Source organism: Procambarus clarkii, chromosome 43 (assembly GCF_040958095.1).
Source record: "Procambarus clarkii isolate CNS0578487 chromosome 43, FALCON_Pclarkii_2.0, whole genome shotgun sequence".
NCBI classification, from domain to species: domain Eukaryota; kingdom Metazoa; phylum Arthropoda; class Malacostraca; order Decapoda; family Cambaridae; genus Procambarus; species Procambarus clarkii.
In genome coordinates, this window is record NC_091192.1 from 36996689 (window position 1) to 37018426 (window position 21738).

Consider the following 21738-nt stretch of genomic DNA (forward strand, 5'->3'; position numbering starts at 1 on the left):
GCTGGTGGTGGTGTGACCTTACTGGTGTCTGGCTGGTGGTGGTGTGACCTTACTGGTGTCTGGCCAGTGGTGGTGGTGTGACCTTACTGGTGTCTGGCTAGTGGTGGCGGTGTGACCTTACTGGTGTCTGGCTGGTGGTGGTGTGACCTTACCGGTGTCTGGCTGGTGGTGGTGTGACCTTACCGGTGTCTGGCTGGTGGTGGTGTGACCTTACTGGTGTCTGGCTAGTGGTGGTGGTGTGACCTTACTGGTGTCTGGCTGGTGGTGTGACCTTACTGGTGTCTGGCCAGTGGTGGTGGTGTGACCTTACTGGTGTCTGGCTAGTGGTGGCGGTGTGACCTTACCGGTGTCTGGCTGGTGGTGGTGTGACCTTACCGGTGTCTGGCTGGTGGTGGTGTGACCTTACCGGTGTCTGGCTGGTGGTGGTGGTGTGACCTTACTGGTGTCTGGCTGGTGGTGGTGGTGTGACCTTACTGGTGTCTGGCTGGTGGTGGTGTGACCTTACTGGTGTCTGGCTGGTGGTGGTGGTGTGACCTTACTGGTGTCTGGCTGGTGGTGGTGGTGTGACCTTACCGGTGTCTGGCTGGTGGTGGTGTGACCTTACCGGTGTCTGGCTGGTGGTGGTGTGACCTTACCGGTGTCTGGCTGGTGGTGGTGTGACCTTACCGGTGTCTGGCTGGTGGTGGTGTGACCTTACTGGTGTCTGGCTAGTGGTGGTGGTGTGACCTTACTGGTGTCTGGCTAGTGGTGGTGGTGTGACCTTACTGGTGTCTGGCTGGTGGTGGTGTGACCTTACCGGTGCCTGGCCAGGATGCTGACCTTACCGCTAACATCCTAGCCAGGACGGGGTAGGTGCCGCCGTCGGACTGACGGGCTGTGTATTCGCCTAATTGTACTCACGTAGTTGTGCTTTGCGGGCTCCCCTCAACTGTCAATAAACTGCTGTAAAGGTTCATGAGCCTATTGAGTGTCTTATCATTTAAAACTGTGTATGGAGTCAGCCTCCACATCATCACTGCTTAATGCATTCCATCTGTTAACTATTCTGACACTGAGGAAGTTCTTTCTGAAAAAGTGTCTCCTTGTGCGTGTACCACCCGTGTTAAATGATCCTTCTTTGTCTTTCCTGTCAATTTCCCCGATAAATTTGCGTGTGGTAATCATGTCTTCCCTAAATTTTCTGTCTTCCAGCTACTTGAGGTGCACCTCACGCATCCTTTCCTCATAACTCATATCTCGTAGTTCAGGAACTAGTTTAGTGGCATATCTTTGAACTGCCAATTTCGTCGTATTCTTGAATTCTACGGTAGAGCCGCATACTCCAGGATTGGTCTGTCATACAAGGTTCTAAATTATTCCTTGCACAAATTTCTAAAGGTAGTTCTGATGTAAGGCAGTCTCTCGTGCGAAGCTGATATTCTTTTTATGTGGGCTTCAGGAGACAGTGTGACATCAACGCCTAGATCCTTCTCTGTCCCTTTCTTGGACGACTTCGTCTCCCATTTGGCACCTTTATCTGGTCTTCTGCGCCCTCTACCTAGCTTTATTACTTTACATTTACTTTAGTTAAGCTCTAGTAGCCATTTGTTGATCATTCCTTCAATCTGTCCAGGTCATCTTGTAGCCTCTTCCTGTCTTCCTCGGTCTTAATCCTCATAATTTTCGCATTATCAGCAAATATTGATAGGAACGAGTCTATTCCCTCTGGGAGATTGTTTACATATATCAGAAACAGTATAGGTCCAAGGACTGACCCCTGCGGGACTCCACTGGTGATGTCTCGCCACTCAATACCTCCCCCCCCCCCCTCAGTCACTCGCTGTCTTGTGTTCTGTGGGGCTGACAGGGGGTGCAGACTGGCAGTGGGGCTGACGGGGGGTGCTGACGGAGATCCCGACGGGCTGCAGAGTTGCGGTGCTGCTGTCAGGGGTGCTGTGGTGCTGACAAGTGGATGATCAGGAGGGAGAGGTTGAGGCAGCAACTTGGCAACAGGTGTTGTGACGTGACCAACATTCTCTAGTGCAGGGGCCCGCGTCTAACTGTTCTTGGGTCCTGGACTATTCACAGGCTGAAGACATGCTTCTAAGCAGCTGGTATCATAATATATAACGTAATGATTGTCACTTATATTATGCGTAGTTTTGCAGAGGAATACATTGAGGGCATTTTCCTTTACTTGTATAAGTTTTATTTCCTTTTTCCGGAAGATCCAGGAATTTATAGCGTTTAATAAAATATAATGTGGTGAGACTGTTGTTTTGAGGCAGATGTGAGCCAGTTTGGCTGGTCCCCGGCCTGGCTAAACCCCATCACCGACAGCATGTGATTGTCTTTGAAGGAATTCTGAAGGCTTTGAAACCGATGCCAGCGCTGCTTGCCTTTTACCTTGTTATTTAAGGGTTTTGAGACCCACTCAAATAGTTTTTGGATGACATTGTAATCTGCAATTACCCCAAGACACAGACATGAATTTGCCCAGATTGTAAGACTTGCTATGTTTTCAAGTAATATTTATATAATAGCTAGCATATTTGTATTCTCCATATCAATTCGTACGAACTGAGCTTTTAATAGTATTCTGACTAGGGGTTTTTAAAATAAATGAAGCATAAAAAACAAATATTCCTAGGCCTACTATAGCACACTATAATAGGCCTAGGAAAGTTAGATTAAGTTAGTTTAGTTTGTCAAAGCAACACAGGTAAAAAATAGTTTTCCGGTTGCCCTTGAAGCTATAAATTCTCGACAACTGACAGAAGACACACTTGTGTACATTATACCTAATGAATAACGAGTAAATAAAAGGAAGTAATATTCTGCACCCTGCTGCTGCTGCTGCTGGTTCTGCTGCTGCTGCTGGTTCTGCTGCTGCTGCTTCTCACTTGTGTGAAACTACAAAAACCCGCACGACAGCGTGTATAGTACAGGAATTACACTAAAACCCGCACGACAGCGTGTATAGTAAAGGATTTACACTAAAACCCGCCCGACAACGTCTATAGTAAAGGAATTACACTAAACATATAATCTGGAAGTGTTATAAAGTAGTAGTTATTACTAAAAGTATTATTTGATACTTGTCGTATTGTATGGTATAAGAAGTTCACTAGTGGCCCCCTTAGTCCATGGTGGGGGGGTAGTCTGGTCCTGCCATAGATCAACCCAACATGCCATAAGTATATTTGTGTAACATAGAGCCAATTGGGCGACGTACAAACTGACAGTCGTTAGGAAACTAAAAAAAAAAGGCATACTTTTTTTTTAATTAACACATTTAGATACATTTGTGCAGCTGCCCTAGACTATAGGAAGGGAAGTACAGTATATCAGAAGCTAGCTACGTGGTGCTAAAAATTCCCATCACACAGGATGGTTAGTCATACAGAGGCATGTGATCAGTAGTCTGCACTGGCAAATTTTGAGTACACTTTGAGGATATCTTCAAGAACACGAGAGTGAATAAAGTAATTACAAAGCTCCAGGCACCTCATGCCAACGGGTCTGAATGCTCTAATAACTGGTCATTCGGTGATGTAGTGTGGGAGATCATGCCGCAGTTCCTGCTCACAGAGTTTGCACCTGGAGTGCTCAGGATTGGGAGACCCGTCACCTGCAGCCACCTGCCACAGGTAACGGTAACCCAACCTGATCCTGGCAACCACTGTGTCGCACAGTCTGGTGGACGTTTTGTGCTGCCCATAGATATAGGTTTCAGATCTGAACAAATAATAGTTTTTTATACTAGTGCTTTCAGGTCGTTGAGAGTCGGTAATTTCTTTATCAGACCTGAGTGTTTGGAACAATATAGTTTTGACAGCAGAGATGGGGATACCTGGATCTAATTCAACTTCATCTTTGTTACACGCTAATTTGGCTGCAATGTCTGTCTCATTATGATGGGTTATATTTGTGTGATACTATCCATACAAAGGAAATTCAAAACCCTTTACTCTTTGCAGCGATTAGGTCATTTATAATTGGTAGTATGAGGTTCTTGCTGTCGATCTTCCAGGAGAAGTTTTCGATTGCTTGAAGAGCAGACTTTGAATCACAAAATATTATTCCTCCTCCAATGTATTTTAATGTACTGGTAGCTAGTTGTAGTGCTGCTAGTTCTGCTTGTGTGGAGGTCAGCCAGTTGTTTAACCTGTTTTTTTTATTAATACATTAGGTACATCTGCATTCGTGCAGCTACCCTGGACTATATGAAGAGGAGTACAGTGCGTCAAAAGCTAGCTACGTGATGCTAACAAATCCCCATTTTTTATGGAATCCAAGAGTAACTTAACAGGACCAGGAAAATGTCTGCAATAACAAGTTTGAAGATGTATCCATAAACAAAACAATCAAAGACAAGTCATACTAAGTAGTCTACCGAGTGATCAAGAGTGGGAACCACCAGCTCTAATTTATACTTAGTTCTCCAAGATTCAATATTTATAAACCACCCACGATTAGTTAGAGACCAGAACCAAGTGTTTAATCAAGGCATAAATAAAGGAGCAGGTCTCCGCGTTACTGCAGAAGAGAAGTAACTTCACAACTCACCCCAGCAGATTGATGGATTGATGAAGATTATGCCACGCAAAGGTGGCACGGGATGAATGTGTGTGTGTGTGTGTGTGTGTGTGTGTGTGTGTGTGTGTGTGTGTGTGTGTGTGTGTGAATAAGAATGAGAATGTATACTGTGAGAATGTATAAGGTCACATTTAAATTGTCATGCTGCTATCGCTGGGGAGGATACTGCTTGACAGTATTTATGAGGGTGTCCAGCTGCTGGACACCTTTTTTGACCCGAAGTGCCAATGTTAATGCCACTTACAGGTGTGCTGAGAGTGTTTTTTGGTGGTGTATGTACCACCAAAAAAGAGTACATACAGTGTTCTGTATGTACTCTAGGCTGGGTTGAATTACTTTGTGGATCCCCCCTCCCCGCTCAGCTCGTTGTCGCCGTGTGGGGGCTTAGTGGGCGGCTGCCGGAGTGTGATGCTCCTTGGGACGGTCCTCTGTCCTTTTCTAGCCTTGTGCTCCTGCTGCCGTCCTCTCCAATTCTGCTGGGCATCTTTTCCTTTTCCTTCTGTTTCGTTTTTCTCCCCCCTCTTCTCCTATCTGCTTGCCGTTTCCTACCGACCTTTTGCTCGTTCTGGTTCTTCCCTTGGACTTCTTCTATTTTGACGCCCGGGTGCTTGAGGAGGCATACTCATGCACCCGTAGAACTGCAGTACCCGACGTCGAGAGCGAGGGGAACCTTTTATTGTCAATCCCCACTTCGTCACTGAACCCGATCTCGACGGACTGTCGGTTTCTTAAGGTGGCGTTTGTGGGGCGTATACTCGCGACGCACCCCTAGGAGGCCCCGACAAGATCGGCGATAGCTTCTTGTTGGGTGTCCTGCCTCTAATTGTGGCTCCATGGTGGGTGTGGGGGCACATTCGTGAGTGAATTCTTTCTTTCGTCAAGATGATTACCCCTGCTTCGGCTTCTTCTGGTTTACCTTCTCAGGCTCGTGGGGTGGGCGACCAAGCCCCCGAGTCGGTCCGTATTGGAAGACCGGGCTCTGTAGCCTCCGCTGCATTGGGCCCCGACCTTGCTCCTCCTTTGGCCTCTCTGACTCCTTCCTCTGGCTCCCCTCCCTCCTCTGTGGTTGGGTCGAGCCCCAAGCCCCCAGTGGTGACTACCTCGTCCCCTGGCGTGGCTCCTTCTCTAGTTGTAACTACTGCGCCTTTTAACCCCTCTCTCTCTGGGGGTTCTCACCGCCGTCTTCGTCACGGCCGCCCTCGCTCGATTCCTTCCAGTTCTGCTACCTATCAAGCCTTGTTTGGTCCCGCTTCGTGAGCCAAATATTTTGATCTCCTCCCTCTTGATTCTGCGCCTCCTCACGATTTCTCCCTCCATCGACATCTCATTGATTCCGTGGATGCCTCCATTACTTTCAACCCCACTCGTCTCGGTACACGTGTCGTTGCTGCTCCTTCTCAGGATGCTGCTTCCCGCTTGGCTGCCTTATCCTGCCTTGGCGAGACCCCCGTTCGAGTCTCGAAGAACGTTCAGTTGAATGCCAGTGTTGGCACTATTTTGCTCCCGCCCCATGTTGCGACCGGTGTTCGGGACCTATGCAACTGCCACGACGATATTCGACATATCCTCGCTGCCCAGGGCCATTCTATTCTCCAGGTGGACACGTTTACTCGTCCCCCTCGTGGTAGTCGCCGTCAACCCCTCCGGGTTGTGAAGATTACCTTTGATGGTAGGACCCTTCCACCCTCTGTCATTCTTGCTGGTGCCAGGTGCTCTGTCCAGGAGTACATTCCTTCTCCTCGGCTCTGCAACAAGTGCTGGAGGTTTGGGCATGGTGCCCTCCGCTGCTCCGGGACTGTCTCTCTCTGTCCTTTGTGTGGTGGCGAAGGTCACTCTAAGTCGGAGTGCGCTTCTCCCCAGGCTCGTTGCCTCAACTGCGGTGAGGCCCATCCTACCTTCTCCCGTGCGTGTGTCCATTACAAGCTTGAGGCAGCCGTCCTCAACTTGAAGCACCGGGAGCGTTTATCTTTTCCTGAGGCGAGGCGCCAGGTTCGCCGGCTCCCGCCTTATGCTAATATCTCTTATGCTCGCGTGTTGCGCTCTTCCTCTCCTCGTCCTTCCCGCCTTCCTCAGACTCACAACCGTTTCCAGGCCTTGGACCCTGATGCGCCCACTGCCCCCTCCTCTGTCCCTTTGGGTTTTCTCCCGAAGGATCCTCCTCCTGGTCCTCTGTCTGGGGTTCCCCTTCCTTCTACCCGGTCTGTCGTGTCTTCTGTGTCTCCTTCCTCGTCCCCCTCCGATCCTCCTTCCCATCCTCTTCCTCCATCTATCGGCTCTCCCCGCCGCCTGTCGGTGCGGGCGGATGTCCATCGCTCTCCTAACGGCCGTCGTGTGTGCTCTCGTTCGGCTTCTCCTGTTGAGACACTGGAATCCGTTGCCCGGTACGTAGTTGCTGGGACACCAGTCTCTTTAAGTCAGAAGCGTAAGCCTGGCTCCTCTCCTTCCTCTTCCCCGGCGGGTAAGAAGGCTTCGCTTTCTTCCTCAGCTCCTCCTTCTGGCTCTGTTGCTCCTTCCCCTCCCGTTTCAGTGCTTGCGCCCCCTGTTCCTGCTATGGAGGTTTCTTTGGCCCCTGCTTCCCTTTCGGTTGCTGCTCTTGCTGGGGTGCGCTCTTCTCTTTCTACTCCCCCTCTTCCTGCTGCTGTCCTTGACTGCTCCTCTCCGTTGTCTCCTCCTCCTCCTCCTCCTCCTCCTCCTCCTCCTCCTCCGGACCCTGCCCGCCCACCTCTGATCTGTTCTCCCGTTTCCTTCCCTCCGTCTTTGCTCAGTTTACCCATGCCCCCTAACCCTGACTTTGCTGACCCTGATCCCGACCCTGATATTCTTTAACGTGCTCTGTTGGTCTTTCGCCTTTGTTTCTTCCTTGTTCTCTGTTTTTGTCCTTTCTCTTCTCGTCGTTGTCCATTCTTCAATGGAACGTTCGAGGTTATTACGCCAATTTCCTCGAACTCCAACTTCTGGTTTCGCGGTTTTCGCCCCTTTGTGTCTGTCTCCAGGAGCCGATGCTTGGTGCTCGTCCTGGTCGTTTTCGTGGCTATTCCTTTCTCTCCCCCCCCCCCCAGCCATTGCTGGGGCTTCTAATTCTTCTGCTCTCTTGATTCGGGCTGATGTTCCCTTTGTTCCTTTACTTTTTCCTTCGCCTCTCCATTGTTCTGCTGCTCGTATCTTTGTGGGGAAATGGTACACAGTTTGTTCCATTTATCTCCCCCCGAGTGTCCCGCTCTCTCTTCCTGATTTGAAACACCTCCTAGACTCCTTGCCGGAGCCTGTGCTCCTGCTGGGTGACTTCAATTGTCGTCATTCTCTTTGGGGTGACGTTCTGACGAATACCCGGGGTCGCCTCCTTGAGCCGTTTCTCCTCTCTTCTTCCCTGTCTCTTCTGAATTCTGGTGAGCCCACTCATTTGGACTCTCGAACTCGCACCCTTTCTTGTCTTGATCTTTCTCTCTGCTCTTCTTCTCTTTACTTAGATTTCACATGGCAGGTTCTTGATGACCTCCATGGAAGTGATCATTTCCCCATCCTTGTTTCCTTTTTCTCTTTTCGCCCTTCCCTCTCTTTCCCTAGGTGGCAGTTTGCTAAGGCGGACTGGACCCTATTTTCCCTCAGTGCTACTCTCTCTGACCTCTCCCTTCTGCCCCTCTCTCGCGCTCTCCTCCTTTTTCATGACACTGTCTTCGACGCTGCCCTCCGCTCTATTCCTCGCTCTTCCTCTCGGGGTCCACGGAAGTGCGTTCCCTGGTGGAATGCGGACTGTGCTCGGGCTGTCCGCTGTAAGCGTGCAGCCTGGAAGAAGCACCGCCGTAGGCAGACGACCGATTCTTTTCTTTTCTTTCGGAAAGCGAGTGCGGTGGCCCGTAGGGCCATCCGTACGGCTAAACGTGAATGTTGGGCATCTTATGTCTCGACAATTACGTCCGAAACCCCTCTGGCCCAGATCTGGAAGCGTATCCGCAAGATAGCGGGTAAGTTCGTTCCCGATGTTTCACCGGTCCTTCACCTCCATGATACTCTTGTGGCGGACCCGTTGCAGGTCGCTTCCGAACTGGGTTCCCACTTTTCTTCTGTTAGCTCTGGTCTTCATCTTCCCCAATCTTTCCTTCTTCGTAAACCTGTCCTTGAGTCTCGTCCTTTAGATTTCTGCACTCATCTTCAGCTTCCCTATAATGATCCCTTCTCTCTCTCTGAACTTCGTTCTGCCCTGGCCCTCTGCGGTTCTACGGCGGCGGGCTCCGATGGTATTCATTATGAGATGCTTCGCCATCTCCCTCCGAGCACGTCTCAGTATTTACTGAGTCTGTATAATCGGATCTGGGAGTCGTCGTCAGTCCCTGAGGACTGGCTCGATGCCGTTGTCCTCCCTGTTCGCAAACCGGGGTCTCTGGGTACTTCCCCTAAGGACTTTCGCCCTATTGCTCTCACAAGTTGTGTCTGCAAACTCTTTGAACGTATGGTTAACGTTCGTCTGATGTGGTTCCTGGAACACCATCACCTCCTCTCCCCTTCTCAATTTGGTTTCCGCAAGTGCCGCAGCACGACAGATGTCCTGGTGAACTTGGAGGTCTATATACGTACTGCTTTTGCTGCGAAGACCTCCGTTGTTGCCGTCCTTTTTGACCTAGAAAAGGCTTACGACACCACTTGGCATTATCATATCCTATCTCAACTTCATTCTTTTGGCCTTCGTGGTCATCTCCCTCTCTTTCTCCGCAGCTTCCTCTCTCGTCGTTCCTTTCGGGTGCGCCTTGGTACCGCTCTCTCTCCCTCTTTTCAGCAATACGAAGGTGTGCCCCAGGGTAGTGTTCTGAGCACTACTCTTTTTCTGGTTGCCCTCAATGGTCTTCTTTCCTCTCTTCCTTCTGGTGTCTTCTCCGCTCTCTGTCGATGATCTTACCCTTTGTTGTCAGCGTGATGATTCGCCTCTCCTTCAACGCCGGCTTCAACTTGCGATTGATGCCGTGTCGTCTTGGGCCACAGGTCATGGCTTCAAGTTCTCTACTTCTAAGACTTGTGCCATGACTTTTACGCGGAAACGGGTTGTTCTTCATCCCTCTTTGTCACTTTATGGTCATCCCCTTGAATACAAAGATTCCGCGAAGCTTTTGGGGTTATTCCTTGACACTCGTTTGTCTTGGTCTCCCCATATCTCTTACCTCCGTGTTGAGTGCTCTAAGTCCCTTACCCTCCTTCGGGTCTTGTCCCATACTTCTTGGGGGGCAGATAGGCGCACTCTCCTTGCTTTACATTCCTCTCTCGTCCTGTCTAAGCTCGATTATGGTTGCCCTGCTTACTCGTCTGCTTCTCCTTCTACTCTTCGCCGTCTTGATGCTTTGCACCATACTGGGTTGCGCCTCAGTTCTGGTGCCTTTCGTTCAACTCCCGTCCTTAGCTTGTATGTTGACACTGGCTTCCTGTCTCTCCAGGACCGCCGTGATCGCTACTGTCTTCGCTATCTTGCGCGGTCCTTGCAACATCCTTCCTCTCGTCTCTGTCGTGCTTTAACTTTTACCCCTCCTGCGGTTCCTGTTCCTCTTCACCACCTCCCTCTTTCTGTCCGGTTATCTCGCCTACAGGATTCTCTTTCCGTTCGTATTTCTGATGTTTCTCCTCGTGTTGTTCCTTCTTTGCCCCCGTGGAGGGTCCCTCTTCCGCGGTTTTGTACATCCTTGACTCGTATCACTAAAGCTTTTACCCCTCCTACAGTTCTAAAACGCCTTTTCCTCGAGCACTTTTCTTCTCACTCCCGCTCCGTTTCTGTCTTCACCGATGGGTCTAAGTCAGCGGACGGTGTTGGCTACTCTGTTGTTTTTCCTGATCGCACTTATATGTGTCGCTTGCCTCCGGAGACTAGCATCTTTACAGCGGAACTTTATGCTATTCTCTATGCTCTTCGTCTCCTGCTTTCTCGTTGTCAGTCTTCCTTTGTGGTTGTTGTTGACTCTCGTAGTGCCCTCATGGCTCTCGGGTGCTTTAATCCAGTTCATCCGGTAGTTGTCGAGATCCAGCATTGGCTGTTTCTCGTTCACAGTAAATTTAAGTCGGTTGAGTTTTGTTGGGTTCCCAGCCATATTGGCGTGTCTTTAAATGAGCGTGCGGATGCTGCCGCTAAGGAAGCTGTCCGCTCTTGTCCCATCTCTCGTAAAGGCATTCCGTATTCCGACTTTTACCCGGTTATCCATTCCTCAGTCCTTACCCGTTGGCAGGCTTCTTGGTTGTCTGTTACTGGTAACAAGCTACGTACTCTTAAATGTTGTGTTTCCTCGTGGCCGTCCTCCTTCCACCGTAACCGGCGGTGGGAAACAGCTCTAGCGAGGTTGCGTATTGGCCATACTCGCTTAACCCATGGTCACTTGATGGAGCGCCGCCCTGCTCCTTATTGTCCTAGTTGCATTGTCCCTCTTACGGTCGTGCATGTCCTTCTTGAATGTCCTGACTTCCAGGACGAGCGTGTGTCTTGCTTTCCGACCGCCCCTCGCGGTCACCTGTCCCTCGATAGAATTCTTGGTGACTCGGATACTTTTGATATCGTTCGCCTTATGCGTTTTTGTTCTCGTATTGGCATCCTTGGTGATATTTAGCGCCCTCTGATTATTTTGCGTATTTGATGGTGCTACATAGCCTTCCCGGTTTGGTGCCTTCTTTTGATAATTACTTACTTACTTACTTTGTGGATCACTGGATGACGAGTTGCCAATTTAGTAGTTCCATCGGCTCTCATTTAATGGGATTCCAATATTTGGCGGAGTTCAACCAGCAAGGCCTGTCGTACTGGGACTGGATCAGGGAAAACAATTATCATACTGATAATCGTGGCTGTTCTTTGAGATATTCTTTCTTGAAGAGAGAGGACAACCCGGTTTCCATTGTGAGTTTGAAGCGTGGTCTTGATAGGGGCTCCCAGGGCAGGTCTCATAGCATGCTCCAGCAGGTACGCCGCCGACCATGACAACACCAACCTTGCAATACGACATGGACATTTCCCGCCCACCAATTGTGATTGTCGCCGCCGCCGGAGTCCGCTAGTTGATTGTGCACCTCCCTCGTCCTGTGAGCGGTAGCGCAAAAGGATTACATGTCACCAAAGGTCTTATTAATCAGACCTCACCGGAGGTTTTTATATTAATAATTTTATCAAACTGCACGCCTTAAAATATCAGCTAGTTAACAACAAATTAATGACAGTTTATACGTATTTATATAAATTATTATTCAGTGATGGTAGGTCTTTTGCTAATACATATAGGGATATTACAGACTCATAGAGATGCTGCTTATTATTAGTCTTCACACTACACAGCTTATTCAAGTCTCCAATGTCATTTTACTGGAAGCGAAACGTGGATACAGTGGAAGGATTTCATATATTGTATAATTTCTAATAAAATGGTTTGCCATTTCATGGAACGTAATTTAGATTTATCTCTAAAATGGCTCAATTCCTTCAGTGTAAGATGTAATACCCCGAGTGTGTGTCCTTGTCTTTGTCCACACTACACTTGGCATTTCTCTAGATCACAATACAAGCCGGAACTGCCTTGTAGCCAAGACGCATTACAGTTGAGATAACGTCTGTTAGAATATTATAATTTTGTTACTTGCCTCCATACACCTGTTTTGTTTGATAAGAATCATTGTGATAAATGATTCTGCTAGTTCTTGTTTATTTTCTGCTTCAAATTCATCTAAGAGCTCTCATCTAAGGAGAATTTTAACGGATCTACTTGATAGTTCAAGAAAGATTACGTTCAACACTGTATTTATTTACTGCAAGTTTACCAAAGGCATCAACTTTTATTATGTTCCTGCAGTTCAGTGAGAGGGAATCCACATCGGCTCACCAAAAAGCCTCATGGTCTGGTGGGGGGGGGGGGGGGGTCCTGTCAACCAAAATGTATTACCATCAATCATATGGATCAAAATTAATTTACTCAAAGTGGTTGGGCCACTATATTTTTTTATCCAATCTTTACCTTAAGACCTTAACCTTATTCATTTTTTATAAATTCCCCATTGTACTGTCTTTCAACTCCCCTGCTGACCAGTATTATGGTAACCCAGACCATTTTATTGTTCAGCTTTATCTTCAGTTGAGGTTTGCTCACCATACTATAGAATGGTCGTACTGTACTATAGAATGGATACAAATTATCTTCCAAATGTCCAGGGTAGCAAAAAATAAAGTAAGTCTCTGGAATTAGACACCTTCCTTGTCCAGCAGAATAAAGCTAAATTGACATTGTGAAGATGTGTAGAAAGTGAGGGGAACATGACTAAGGTATACACATAGATGAAAGGTGACAACAAAGGGGATATTATAAGGTTGTAAATATTTAAGCTGTATAAACACTATATAAACACAACAACAACAAATACATATTGGATAAGGTTAGTTAAGAAAGTCTTGGGTAAATAGTACATGTTTTGGGGTAGCCTATGGTGTTAGTCCTGGAACAGGGAGGACTGGCGGTAACAATAGGGGTGAGAGTCGAAGTGTTTGTATGAGTCAATAGGCCTTATTCATTGTTCCGTAATCATATATTCTTATCTTCTCCCCCCGTCTGTTGCTCTCCCCTGCCGTCTTTCCTCTGTCCTTGGCGTGTGTGTCGTAGACTCGTAATGTGTCACACTGCTGACTGCAAGTTGCATCAGCATTGTCATCCCGCTCTCACCTGTCTGTTTACTTTTCTTGCCACCACAGCTCCCTTCACTATCACTCGCATGTTCTCTCTCCGCTGCTTCCCCTTCTCTCACTCTTTCTCTCACCAGTCACCTTCATCCCGTATCTCTCGGCTGGTGGTTGGTAATCTCTCACTTTTCTGAGAGGTGTGCAGGAGACGTGATCATAAGGACACGCACCAGTCTCATGGTGCAATTGTACTGGAGGTAGCAGCGCCCTTGGTAGTGACTTGACTATTCCCGCTGCCAGTGAAATACTTAAACACAGTTGCTGATGTTGGCGGGCTGAGGCGAGGTACTCTGGACACCTCTCACATTCCAGCGTGTCTCAACATTATAATCAGAGTGCAAGACTTTCTGGAAGTCATAATAATAGTAGTAGTAGTGGCAGGAACGACTATTTCGGCCGGGTTCGAGCCCAGGCCAGGGAGGGTCGACTGCGAACCAATCCGTGATTGTCCACCCCTGTTCATCCAGCAGTAATTGGGGACTTGGGTTTAAACAGATAAGTGGGTCGTGTTGTAGTGGAAACTCAAGGTATGAGTTGTTCGAAGGGAAAGCTTAAAGCCTGTTGAAAGAAGTCAAGTCATCTATCACATTTACCAGTAAAAAATCTATTTTGGCTGTATAAATAGCAAATATATATTTTTTTCTTATAAAACCACCCAGTCAATCTATAAATCACCACCCAACTTGTTAGCTATGTTACTAAATTTGTCTAAAATGCACTTTTTTCTTCTGTTAATCCAGCCAGACTGTTAACATTTGCACAAGTTGTTAGGACACTCGTGCCTGACACGGAGCCAGTGTGCCGCTCATACCAATAGGGACTTAAGGAGACTCCGAATGGAAGTGAAAATTACAATGCACCTGTTTGATTCAATACAGACTAAAGCCTGCTTATCAGTACACAGATATATCACATTAACGTGATATGTCAATGAACATCCAACAGGAGCCTTGATGAGGGTTCGAACGTTGTAATTCTTCTATCATGTGGTGGCGCAGTGGACTAGAGCGCGCCTGGGAACACCCAGGGCATAGGTTCGAACCCTCATCAAGGCTGCTGTCGGATTTGTTCCTGCTTATCAAGTTGTTTTGCAGTTACAACACGAACAGTTACAAAAAATAATTTAAAGAAACACATGCACAAAAACTAAGATGTTCTCCATATCAAGAAATTTAAAAAAAACTCAGATTACACATGTGAACAATTCACCTTTAACAATCTGGTTTATGTCCATGAAACACCAATGGAGAGACGAAGTAAACACCCAGATCTCTAGCCACCTTGACAGTCTCCAAATTGACATTACCAAAACCCAAAATACCACAGTTGTCAATCTGAATCACTTTTAAGATAACCCAAACAATCAGAATGTGTATTTTACCCTCTGTCGATTTTCTTGAGAGCCGTCTAAGTGCGAGCATAAAGTAAAGAGTGCTCATACTGTGTGTTGTGGGCGTAATAATTATGAGAGACGATGAGCATCAAGCGAGAGGGTCACTCTACCCACCACACACCCACAGAGACGTTAGAAAGAATTTTTTCAGTGTCAGAGTAGTTAATAAATGGAATGCACTAGGAAGTGATGTGGTGGAGGCTGACTCCATACACAGTTTCAAATGTAGATATGATAGAGCCCAGTAGGCTCAGGAATCTGTACACCAGTTGATTGACAGTTGAGAGGCGGGACCAAAGAGCCAAAGCTCAACCCCCGCAAGCACAATTAGGTGAGTACAATTAGGTGAGTACACCTTTATACGGAGAGTAATTTATTGGTCGCATCTCTGTGACACGAGACCATCCACCGCCACTTACCATGACCCACGAGAAGGATGGGATTATAACACAGTTCCTAAGAACACAAAAGGTAATCTATCAACATGTCAGTGGTATCAAATATGGTAAAGCTTCGTCAGCTCTACGGCGAGATTTCCTGAACTAGTATTTAATACCAAATCAATATATATGTGATTCACACAAGGCGATTCAGTGCATGAAATCGATCAGGTTGACTGAAACGGTCTATATATATAGACTGAATGTAAGGTTTTGAGGCCAGGTGATGCACCTGGCCTTAAGGAGGAAGGGAGACGTCCCGATCATATGTGGCATTGTCCCCAAGAAAGGGAGTTGGAAATGAATGGTTGTGAGGCCTGATCGACGACCGGGCCGCGGGGACGCTAAGCCCCGGAAGCACCTCAAGGTATGGTAAGGAGGGCACTTAGTGTCAATTGCAGACTGGACAAAAATTGCAAATCAAATGCAATATCATTCATTGATAACTGGGAACACTTCTATGGAAGGAATGACATGTATGCTGATGATTGATTGATAAAGATTAGGCCACCCAAGAGGTGGCACGGGCATGAATAGCCCGTAAAATGTATACTGGAAATGGGGTGCATTTATCGAGGTGTGGGAGTTGTTGCTGTTGCCAGGTGATTTGAACCTGTGGTGGGAGGGGGGGGGGTTGTTTGGGTTTAAACTGTTAGTAGTGGTATAGCAATAGATATGGAGAGGGGAGTCAATAGATATGGAGAGGAGAGGCAATAGATATGGAGAGGAGAGGCAATAGATATGGAGAGGAGAGGCAATAGATATGGAGAGGAGAGGCAATAGATATGGAGAGGGGAGGCAATAGATATGGAGAGGGGAGGCAATAGATATGGAGAGGGGAGGCAATAGATATGGAGAGGGGAGGCAATAGATATGGAGAGGAGAGGCAATAGATATGGAGAGGAGAGGCAATAGATATGGAGAGGAGAGGCAATAGATATGGAGAGGAGAGGCAATAGATATGGAGAGGAGAGGCAATAGATATGGAGAGGGGAGTCAATAAAACAGTTGGGGGGGGGGGTGGGGGGGGATTGGGAAAAGGAACAGTAAAGAGAATGACCAGAAAATGATAATACACTTAAGGTATATTACACGGACAGTAGGAGTCTAAGAAACCATATTAACAATTTAAAAGCTCTTGTCCGCACAGAAACAATAGATATTATTGCACTTACCGAAACATGGATGAATGTAGAAAACAGAACTATTAGCTGAATATCAAATAAACACGTTTAGACTATTTCTCACAGATATATTAGACGAGGAGGGGGAGTAGCCATGTATGTTAGGGACAATTTGGATTGTAGTCTCAGAGGGAATCAAAACTGAGCCACACGTAGAAACTATTTGGTTAGAACTAAACGAAAAAAACTGAAAATCTTATAATAGGATTAGGCCACCAAACTTGACAGAATGGAAGCAAATCGTCTATGGGACGAAATATCTAAAGTATCTAAGTCTAACAGTATTTGTGTCATAGATGACTTTAATTTTAGTGGAATAAACTTATAGGGAATAATAAAGCAGAAGATTTTCTAGAATGAATTGACGATTTGCTTCCTTAAGCAACACATTAAGGAACCAACACGGGAAAATAATATTTTAAACTTTAGTGTTAACTAACAGGGAGACGCAAATTAATGACGTCGAAATAGGGAGTGAGCTAAGGAACAGTGATAACAAAGAAATCAGATTTAGTATGGAATGGAATAGATTTGTAGGAGAAAATTTTGTTAGTGTCAGATTTCGGAAAAGATTTCAGGATTCCATTATCTCAATGATAGCATATCTTTGGCACCATAAGATTATTCTCATAGCTTCTTTTTGTACCTTATCTGACTTGTTTAATGGATTAATGTATGCACCTTTACAAAAACAATAAATGGCAGGTCCAGCATTATCAATATTGCAGTCTCCGTGGTGTAGTGGTAAGACACTCGCCTGGTGTTCCGCGAGCGCTATGTCATGGGTTCGTATCCTGGCCGGGGAGGATTTACTGGGCGCAATTCCTTAACTGTAGCCTCTGTTTAACGCAACAGTAAAATGTGTACTTGGATGAAAAAACGATTCTTCGCGGCAGGGGATCGTATTCCAGGGACCATAGGATTAAGGACTTGCCCGAAACGCTACGCGTACTAGTGGCTGTACAAGAATGTAACAACTCTTGTATATATCTCAAAAAAAAAAATAAGAGTTTATGTATCTTGAAGGAAACTCATGTGTATGGGACTTTTTATTTAAATTAATTTTAGTACAGTATATCATAATTATTATTATAACTATATGAGTATATATAAATTATTAGTTAATATTATAACTAAACTAACCTAATAGATAATATTATAACTTAGTTAACCTAATAGATAATTATAGCACGGAAGTTAACTAAGCTTTAGTCACAGTAGTAGTCAATAAACTAGTTACAGTTCTATAATTCATGAGTTGTTACTATAATTCAGTTACTCAATTGATTTGAGTATAATTCATTTACACAACCCGTTTGTTAGATATTTAACACGGTAGGATGTAAGTAGCTATAATTATAACTATAATAAGCTAGGGATAAACCAGATTATAACTTAGTTAACTTATGAATAGTAAATTAGTTACAGAAATTAACAGTTCCAGTTAACCCGAGCTATAATCAGAAGTGCATTTATCCGTGACATAATGGAATATGTATATGAGTTAACTGATCAGTCGAAAAGCATGTAACCAAATGCTATTAGTAAACTAGAGGCCAAGGCCAAGATGAATAACAGTAACTAGGGATATAGAAGGATAACGTGGACAGTTACCCGATACATACTGTTAGCACCAAGCTAGGGGGTGCCCAATACAGCTGTATGAAGATGTTGTAAGGGCGAAGAGGGAGAACGGCCTATTGACATAGCTCGAGTGCAGGGGGGAGTTGTGTAAAACCCTGGTTTGTGCCTCGGAGAGGCTGCAGGATCCAGTAAGTTCAGTAGAACTTCGGTTTCAACTCTTTTTACCCCTGTCGTAGCTCAGTCGATTAAGGCAGTGTCTGGGATGCTCCCGGGCGCAGGTTCGAATCCTCGTCACGGCCCTTGTGGATTTGTTCATTGTATGAAGCTTATATATGACAAGTGGCACCTGGGGCCGCTGGGAGCTACGCAGGAACCCCTGAACTAATACATCACTGCCTCTCCTAATGTGCTGAGAGACGGGAGACATCTCCCTTCACGCAGGGTGCAGTCGTACCTCCACAGATCTCCAGTATCATCTATTGATACTGGTAATGGCTCAAAAGGGCCTCCACTTACGGGCTATTCGTGCCTGTGCCACCTTTTGGGTGGCTTAATCTTCATCATCATCATGTGCTGAGAATTAGAGTCCCATACGCTACGAGGGAGAGAGCCCGGGGCATTACGGCGAAATCGGGGGGGGGGGGGGGGGGATGGGGACGAGTGGACGGCGCGTTTGACGTGGTTGGCGGATGTTTGGGTTGAGAGGTCGCTTGCTTGATATACGTGCTTGATGGGGGTCTGGGAGTTCTTCTACTCTCCCCAAGCCCGGCCCGAGGCCAGGCTTGACTTGTGAGAGCTTGGTCCACCAGGCTGTTGCTTGGAGCGGCCCGCAGGCCCACATACCCACCATAGCCCGGTTGGTCCGGCACTCCTTGAAGAAAACTATCTAGTTTTATCTTGAAGATGTCCACGGTTGTTCCGGCAATATTTCTTCTACTCGCTGGGAGGACGTTGAACAACCGCGGACCTCTGATGTTTATACAGTGTTCTCTGATTGTGCCTATGGCACCTCTGCTCTTCACTGGTTCTATTCCACCACAGCCTGGTCGCGACCCGTTGTGGTGTTAGGTTCAGCTACTTTGAAAAAAAAAATCCCAGGAGCACGGGCTATAGTGAGCCCGTAAGGTCGCGACCCGTGGCTGTACTCTTAAGTACTCGTGGGATGTGCGAGCGCAGCCTGCGCATTCAGAGTCACGTGTTTCCTTCATACAGGCTCGTCCCGGAACCGAGAGGAATGAGCTACGAGGAAAGGCTAAAGGAGCTGAACCTCACATCCCTGGAAAACAGAAGAGTAAGGGGAGACATGATAACCACCTACAAAATTCTCAGGGGAATTGACAGGGTGGACAAAGACAAACTCTTCAGCGCGGGTGGGACGCGAACAAGGGGACACAGGTGGAAACTTAGTACCCAGATGAGCTACAGAGACGTTAGAAACAATTTTTTCAGTGTCAGAGTAGTTAACAAATGGAATGCATTAGGAAGTGATGTGGTGGAGGCTGACTCCATACACAGTTTCAAATGTAGATATGATAGAGCCCAGTAGGCTCAGGAACCTGTACACCTGTTGATTGACAGTTGAGAGGCGGGATTAAAGAGACAAAGCTCAACCCCCGCAAACACAACTAGGCGAGTATAGAAACATTACCGCTTTTGCAAGCATGATTATATCTCAGTATATCACGTGATTGTTATTGGCATGTGAAATGTAAAATATGATTAATATTTGTGTTGTATGGATTTGTGAGCCGCTGAGGGACCTTAAGGGAAGAAAGCTACTCCTTCATTTTGAGACGTCTTTTATTATCTCTATAAAGTTAATTGAATGTGATGCAGCATGTGCAAGACCAGTTGACCCGAGTCTAATGCTTTGTCAAACACAGCTGTGTGACACCATCTTGTGTGACACCATCTTGTGTGGCACCATCTTGTGTGACACCATCTTGTGTGACACCATCTTGTGTGGCACCATCTTGTGTGACACCATCTTGTGTGGCACCACCTTGTGTGGCACCACCTTGTGTGGCACCGTCTTGTGTGACACCACCTTGTGTGGCACCGTCTTGTGTGACACCATCTCGTGACACCACCTTGTGTGACACCATCTTGTTGGTCATGTGAGACGACAAGGATAGAGGAGGAGGAGGGGGAGGAGGTGGTGATAACACAAGGGAAGATAAACCTTGAGGACTGTTACACCCCTATATTAGGCCTAGCAATCTTTGTTTCATATTTAACTTTATTTTTTCTGGACTATAAAATTAAAAGGTACGGAAGTGAAGTTTTTGGTGATCCATCACTGACCATTGGTACTTTGGAGTAAATAGTTGTGGTAAGTAGTATCATATAGGGAGGATGGTGGTTATTATATCGGGGTTGTGAGTTGTGGTAGCGTTTAGAAGTGTCATTAAGGCAACTATTGCTTTACTTAACAAATACTGGATGGAGTATTTAATAACACAAATACTGGATGGAGTATTTAATAACATAAATACTGGATGGAATATTTAATAACATAAATACTGTCAACAAGTGTAATACACTGAAAGATGTGGACGCCACCTCAATCCACAACTTTAAGACCAGATTCGACAAAGAATTCAATTGTCAGCATAGTTAAATTATAACGGAACAGGTACGAGGCTAGTAGGCAGGACATGAAGGGGCTAGGATGGATTGGAGGCTACTGATGGCCCTGTATGTCTAACCATCTTGCGAGATGGGGACACGGTACCACTGCTACCTTATTCACTCTTGTGTTGATGATATCCTCATAATGCACCCGGAGTCTGCCAGTGCAGACTACTGATCACGTGTCTCTGTATGACTAACCATCCTGTGTGATGGGGATTCTTTAGCATCATGAAGTTAGCTTTTTGACACTGTACTCCCTTGTATATAGTCTAGGGCAGCTGCACGAATGCAGATGTAACTAATGTATTAATAAAAAAATAGACAGGATAACGCACCCAAATTATCGGGACTGTCTCAAAGCTCGCAAAATGTTCTCCCCCCCCCCCCTTCCCTCGTCTCCTTCTCTCCTCTCCCCCCCTCCTGTCCTCCTCTCTCCTCTCCCCCCTCCTGTCCTCCTCTCTCCTCCCCCCTCCTGTCCTTCTCTCCTCTCCCCCCTCCTGTCCTCCTCTCTCCTCCCCCCTCCTGTCCTTCTCTCTCCTCTCCCCCCTCCTGTCCTCCTCTCTCCTCCCCCCTCCTGTCCTTCTCTCTCCTCTCCCCCCTCCTGTCCTTCTCTCTCCTCTCCCCCCTCCTGTCCTTCTCTCCTCTCCCCCCTCCTGTCCATCTCTCTTCTCTCCCCCCTCCTGTCCTTCTCTCTCCTCTTCCCCCTCCTGTCCATCTCTCTCCTCTTCCCCCTCCTGTCCATCTCTCTCCTCTTCCCCCTTCCTGTCCATCTCTCTCCTCTCCCCCCTCCTGTCCATCTCTCTCCTCTCCCCCCTCCTGTCCATCTCTCTCCTCTCCCCCCTCCTGTCCATCTCTCTCCTCTCCCCCCTCCTGTCCTTCTGTCTCCTCTCCCCCCACCTGTCCTTCTCTCCTCTCCCCATTCACCCGCTCCTCCACTTACCTTGGCTCCCCTGTCTTGTCTCCTCATCTACCTCTCGTCCACCCCGTTCTCCTCACTACAAAAATTGTTGGCCTGAGGCTTCATCACCAAATGTTAGTCTTAGTGTGTGACAGCTTCCATCCGGCTGTATTGCCTCATTCCACCTTGATTGGAAGAATTTTAAATGCAGTTGACCAACACTGTGCATGGTTGTGTGTACTCTCCTAGCTGGGATTGCCTGGGTGGGATTCAGCTTTCAGACCCTGCCTCTCTATTTTGTCTACTGGGGATATGTTGTCGTGGTTTGTTGTTTTGTAATGTAT

The 21738-nt window shown here is 46.9% G+C and overlaps 1 protein-coding gene across 3 annotated transcripts in view; it reads left to right on the forward strand.

Annotated features, from left to right (window-relative positions):
- LOC123755797 (GDP-mannose pyrophosphorylase B) overlaps positions 1-21738 on the forward strand; it is a 67695-nt gene that overhangs the window by 19353 nt on the left and 26604 nt on the right. The window lies entirely within an intron of this gene.